A 6,473-nucleotide genomic window follows, 5' to 3' on the forward strand; every position below is an offset into this window, starting at 1 on the left:
AGTTTAAAACAATAAAATTCTACAATAAAAACATTTTCTAAAATACCCTAACCCACCTCAAATGCCTGCCTGAACAACAATGTTTTTAATGCACGACGGAAGCTCATTAAAGAGGGGGCATGACGGAATTCCCTAGGGAGGGAGTCCCACAGAGTGGGGGCCACCACAGAAAAGGCCCTCTCCCTCGTCCCCACCAGTCTAGCTGTCCTGGTTGATGGGACAGAGAGAAGGCCATCTGAGGCTGATCTTGTTAAGCGGCCTGTCTGGTGCTGCTGGAGGTGCTCCTTAAGACAGGCTGGGCCGGAACCATATAGGGTTTTAAAGGTCAAAAACAACACCTTGAATTTGGCCCGGAAGACAACTGGTAACCAGTGCAACTCCTTCAGCACTGGAGTGATGTGATCTCGCCGGCGGCTGCCTTTAATCAGGTGAGCCGCCGCGTTCTGTACCAGCTGCAGTTTCCGAACCGTCTTCAAGGGTAACCCCACATAGAGCACATTACAGTAGTCTAAACGAAAGGAGACCAGGGCATGTACTACCGATGGGAGCAGATGGTCGGGAAGGAAGGGGCGCAGCCGCCGTATCAGATGGAGTTGATACAGTGCTGTCCGGCTCACAGTTGACACCTGAGCCTCCATGGACAGCTGGGAGTCCAAAATGACCCCCAGGCTGCGGACCTGGTCTTTCAAGGGTAGCTGTACCCCATTCAACACCAGGTCAACATCCCCCAGCCTCCTCTTGTCTCCCACCAAAAGTACCTTGGTCTTGTCAGGGTTCAGCTTCAGCCTATTCCTCCCCATCCAGCCACTCACCATCTCCAGACATTTGGACAGGGATTCTACGGCCAACCTTGGTGAAGATTTAAACGAGAGGTAGAGCTGCGTGTCATCTGCATATTGATGACACTGCACCCCAAACCTCCTGATGATAGCCCCCAGCGACTTAACATAAATGTTAAATAGCATCGGGGAGAGGATGGAACCCTGTGGCACCCCACAAGTAAGTGGCCACGGGTCCGAAACCTCCTCTCCCAGTGCTACCCTCTGGTACCTGCCGGAGAGAAAGGACCGGAACCACCGCAATACGGTGTCCCCAATGCCCAACCCCTCCAGGCGGTCCAGGAGGATACCGTGGTCAATGGTATCGAAAGCCTCTGAGAGGTCGAGGAGAACAAGGAAGGAGCATTCACCCCTATCCAGAGCCCTCCTCATATCATCTACCAAGGCGACCAAGGCCGTTTCTGTCCCATGCCCAGGCCTGAAGCCCAACTGAAATGGGTCTAGATAATCAGTTTCTTCCAAGTGTGCCTTCAACTGCACCGCCACCACCCACTCCATCACCTTGCCCAAAAATGACAGATTTGAGACTGGGCGAAAGTTGTTCAGAACTTGAGGATCCAAGGAGGGCTTCTTTAAGAGCGGTCTTATCACTGCCTCCTTGAGGGCTGATGGCATCACTCCCTCCTCAAGGGAGGCGTTCACCACCGCCTTGATCCCCTCACCCAGTCTCTCTCTGCAGCTCATAATGAGCCAAGATGGGCAAGGATCAAGTAAGCAGGTGGTCGGCCGTACCAATGAAAGCACCTTGTCCACTTCATCAGGAGGAAGAAGCTGGAACCGATCCCACAAAACCGGTTTGCCACAGGCCGCCTCTTGCTCACTAACTGTATCCACAGCGTGCAGAGTAACACACCTAATCTGATCAATTTTATCTGCAAAGTGCCTTGCCAAGGCCTCACAGGAGGCCTTAGAATTCTCCAGTGGTTCCGGAGCCACAGGACCGAGACAGGACCGACCATTAACGTAGCTGACAATACCGATATCAAAGAAATCTCTTACGATTGCTTCTCCTGATCAGCTAATCCCAAAAGATGCCAGATAGACTGGCAAATAGCATTCAGTTTATAGCAGTGGTAGGCAAACTGGTTATATTTTGGAGCAGTCTCCTATTCAGCACTAGCACTAAAGTAAATTACATTGTGCTACCGTAAGCTCCCTTTAGCACAACACCAATAGCGTTTGCTGGTCCGACTGGTTTCCTTGGAAAACCTGTCATGTCAGCAAACACTGTTGGTGTCGCGCTGGAGTTGGTTTCCACTAGCACAATGTAATTTATGTTAGCACTAGTGCTGAATAGGAGACTGTCCTTGGACAACAACTCCCATAAGATCCAGCCAGCATGGCCAATAGTCAGGGTTTATGAAAGCTGTAGTCCAAAACATCTCACCTGGATTATGGCATGTCTGAAGCAGAGAGCAAGGAAATGCAAGGTACAATGCTCCCAAGAGGAAATGGAGCCTGTGCATTTAAGATCCTGGAGCTGATGTATAAGCACATGCAAGTGTCCATCAGGGCCCAGAATTAAAAGAGTAGAATGACCAGATGCCAAGGAGGTCAGAATTGCTGCCCCTTTAATAGTCATGCAGGATTTCAGCAGCTGCATGATAAGCTGTGCCTGCTAAGCTTGCTTCTTCCACACAGCTATCAAAGCACAGGAGTCCTATCCTGTATTGCAGCCTTTCTCAACCTGGTGCCCTCTAGAAACTTTGGACTACAACTTCCAGTATTCTTGACCATTGGCTGGACCATTGATTCCTTCCTCTGATACATCCTTTCCAAAGTGTTTGATTTTGGGAGCTTTTGGAGCAGGGTCTTAGCAAGCCAATTATTACAGAGTTGTTTTGGAAGGTGGTGAAATCTAGGTTCCCTCATAATAGCCTTGATGCAATTGTAAGAGGAGACTTTTGTCATGTGGCGAGTGCTGATATGAGGGATCTGATTCATACTACAAGGTTGGTTTCATTTGAGGGATCAAACAAGTCTAGTCCTGTTCAGAGCTGGGGGGGAGGGAAGGAGAGAGAGGGATGAACCCCCTGAGGTCTACTCTCTCCCTGTGTCAACTGGGTGCGTGATTAGCGTTGCCTGCCTCCGTCTCCACATTCACCCTGTCTGCCAGCCTCTCCGGATAAATGCAGTCAGAGAGGCCTTTGCTAATCTAGCCTCTGCACCTGGCTTTTTGTGTTCTGGAGAAGCCCTCCTTGCGTTCCCCTTATCTGCCCAGGATCAGGGAGCAATAACGTAAAAAAAAAAAAAAAAAACATTATCTTCTGCGAAATGTGGTGTGCAGCCATAGATCATTCGGTGTGAGTGAAATCAGGAAGCCGTCATTGTTTCCAGTACAGGCTGCGCCGAGTGGAAATCCTACCACATCAGGCCACAGGTTGTTGTGCTTTTCTTCTTTTGGTCGTTGTTGAGGAATGAAGCAGAGACCACATTGAGCTTGGAAGGGCCCGTCTCAGTGTCTCAACGTTGTCTTCACAAAGACGAATGGCTTCCTCTCTGTGCTAGCCTGGAGTGGCTTTCCCACCATCACTGGCTCCTGCTTGGCTAAGCTATTGCTCTTATTTTTTCCAGCGCTGGAGGTGTTTCTGTGCTGCAAATGCTTAAGCAAGACTCATCTCCACCTTTCTCTGCTCTTTTTCAGACCTCTGGGACACATTGTTCTGCTTTTGGGTGCAGGACCATTAGAACAGGGGTGTTGAACTTCTTTCAACCTGAGGGCCAAATTCCATTGTGGAGAAGCACTCGGGGGCTGCATTCCAGTGGTGGGCAGGGCTGAAGGCAAAAGGGGCAGGGGCAGAATACCAAAAATACCAGCATATTTTAGCTTAAAGCTATTACTGCCAATCACTAAGCCACCAGAGAGGCATTTCTACCTTTTAGAATTGATGGGGGGATACTGCACAACAGCCAGGAAACCACCAATGATCCTGGTTGGAGGAAAGGGGATGTGGCCAGGTGAGGGGTGTGTGGCCATCTGGATAACCATGGAGGGACCTATAGGGACCCCAGGAGGGCCAGATTTTGCCCCCTGGCCTGAGGTTCTACACCCCAGCATTAGAAGAATCCATGAGCTCTACACATATTGATTGATGATGGGCCACGATTGTTTTGTCTGAGCCTGGGACCAACAGCTTCTAAAGTGGTCCCTCATCTCTTAGGTTGAAGCAGGTCTACTTGGGGCTAGGGATGTCAGAGAAATCCGCAGTGGAACCAAATGAGTTTGGATTTTCATGAATCCAACCATGGATTCCTCAGCACCCCAGCTTTTTCCCTGTTGGGCAGATTCCATGGACTTGCAGACCAGTTTTCTAACTTTCCTGAATGTTGCACAAATTTCTTCAGAGAAAAATATACAAAATAAAAAGGACCTGGACAAAAATGAACATTCCCCCACAGGCAAAAGCATGAAAATGTGCATGTGGGGGGGGGGGGAGGTTTGCACATTTTTGCATGTGCGAATTTGCGTGAATGAGCATTTGCACAGACCTGAATTTGTACAAATTCGGAAACAAAAACATCCATTTTCATGGATGGGCGGACTGCAGAACAAAAGGTGCCTGACAATCCACAAAACACAGGTGGAACAGATTTTACACAATCCATACATCCCTACTTGGGGCCTCAAGCTATAACAGGGTCGACTAGTACCAACAGACATAGAAGTGAAAAACTAGCAATGCTGTGTGACTGTTTGCCACATGGTAGGATAATATTCATGGTCCTTGTGTTTCATAAGCTATTGGTCCATGCTATTTGCTCATATTCCCATCAGGGTTTGATGAAGCAGACATTTGGGAAGACACAGGAGCAGATCTGCAGCTGGAAAAGCTGTAAGATCGAATTCACACGAGAAGCTGTTTGCTATTGATTCAGACAGATCAACAGACCGTTGTGTCCACCATTGTTTACTCCAGGGGTGGGCAGATGCCAGGCTTGTGGGATCTTCTTTGGTTGCTAAAGCCCCCAAATCCACCAACCAGAGCCTGGTGCAAAAGAAATACACTTCGAATTAATAGAATCTGAGCTCAGGAATTTGTTTTGAAAACCATGAATAAAGCTCATAGTCCTTCCAACCAAAGATCCATTCCTACTTTTCCCCCTCCCTCCACCCCAGCTTTCTTCATTTTAGCAGTCTGAGGGCCAAATAAAATGTCCCGCTAATCACGCATACTTGAGTGGAAGCACACATGACCCTGATTCAGACTGGGGCTGTGCCGATTCGAGAGGGGGGGATTTAAACTTCCCCCTCCTTTTTTTGTCCCAGAATATTCCCCCCAACAACTCTCCTGTGAGGGGTAGGTTAAAAAGGGAGGGGGAACATCCCCACTGGAATCAGAACATTTAGTTTCGCTCTGATTTATGGCAGGAGTCATTTTGTTGTTGCTGTTGTTAAACAATTAGACGAGTCAGAAATCCTTGCTGATCTACTGTAAAAGTCTTAGAGATCTACCAACAGATGCTTGATCAGTGCTGGCTCCTGGATTTTGAGGGCCCCCGGGCAAGACACCTTTCATGGGGCCCCTCCTTCAGAGTCTGCCTTCTAACCACCATTGTCAGCATCCTCTTCCTCATCATGGCTTCCACATGCTTGTTTGACAGGCACAGAGCCAGTGAGCAAGTAGGCCGTGGCATCTACTGCTCCTCCTCTGCACCACCATCTTCGCCTGGGCCAAGGTGAAAGGCAGGGGAACAAGCAGATTTCAACGGTGGAGAGGAGGAGCCATTCCAGGAGGGCTCTTGTCAGTGGGCCCTGCTGGGGTGTGGGCTCTCACAGGTGCCTGACTATGCCCACCCTTGATGCCAGCCCTGATCCTGATCTACCTTCTGCCCACCCCGATCCACTCTGACTGGCTACTCACCAGAACCTTAGGCTGAGGGCTTTTTCATCCCAGGAACCTCCTGCATGTTTAGAGTGTAATTTAGCGGAGAGATTTGCATGCCACCTTTTGGCGATACTCAGCCATTTCATTTGGTCTGCCTTTTTAAGCGAACCAACTTGATCTGCTCTTCCCGGACTAATACCCAGATCGGAAGAATGCAGTTATCCTTCAGTTTTCGCACTATTCTGCACTATTTGCTGTGCAGTATCAGCTCAAAGAAAAGCAAAATGTGTATAAAAATGCATAGTGTACATTAAAATGTGTACAAAAATGCCTGTTTTGTAGAGAAAATGTGTTTTAAAATAATGTGAATTTCCATGAGTTTTTTTTTTCCCTAAAGAATTTGCAGATTGATGGAGAAAGGAACAGGATGGAACAGGCTTATGAAAGAATGTTTGTGAAACTGTCTCAGACCAGAAATAGACCAGCTTTAAAGGTTCATAAAAACACCTGAATGATCTTTTAAAAAAAACACACAAAAACAAAAACAAAACCCTAAAATGGTCATTAAAATTAAAGGTGCACCTTCAATAAAAATCAGACAGCAATCCAGCATGTTTTTACCAACCATTCCTTTGCAGCATGATAGCAATGGCACACCGTCTCAGCTGTTTCAGGGCACTTTTGCTGCGAAAGCACGCATAGTATGTGAGTCCATTTGACCTCTGCAGTTCTCATATTTAAGTTGCCACTGTTTCCCTGCCCATCTGAGAGATGAAAAGAGAGGACTGCATGACTGAAACAGGCTGCT

This window comes from Heloderma suspectum, chromosome 2, assembly GCF_057233095.1.
Source record: "Heloderma suspectum isolate Gila_16-S chromosome 2, 16-S_ref, whole genome shotgun sequence".
Taxonomy (NCBI): domain Eukaryota; kingdom Metazoa; phylum Chordata; class Lepidosauria; order Squamata; family Helodermatidae; genus Heloderma; species Heloderma suspectum.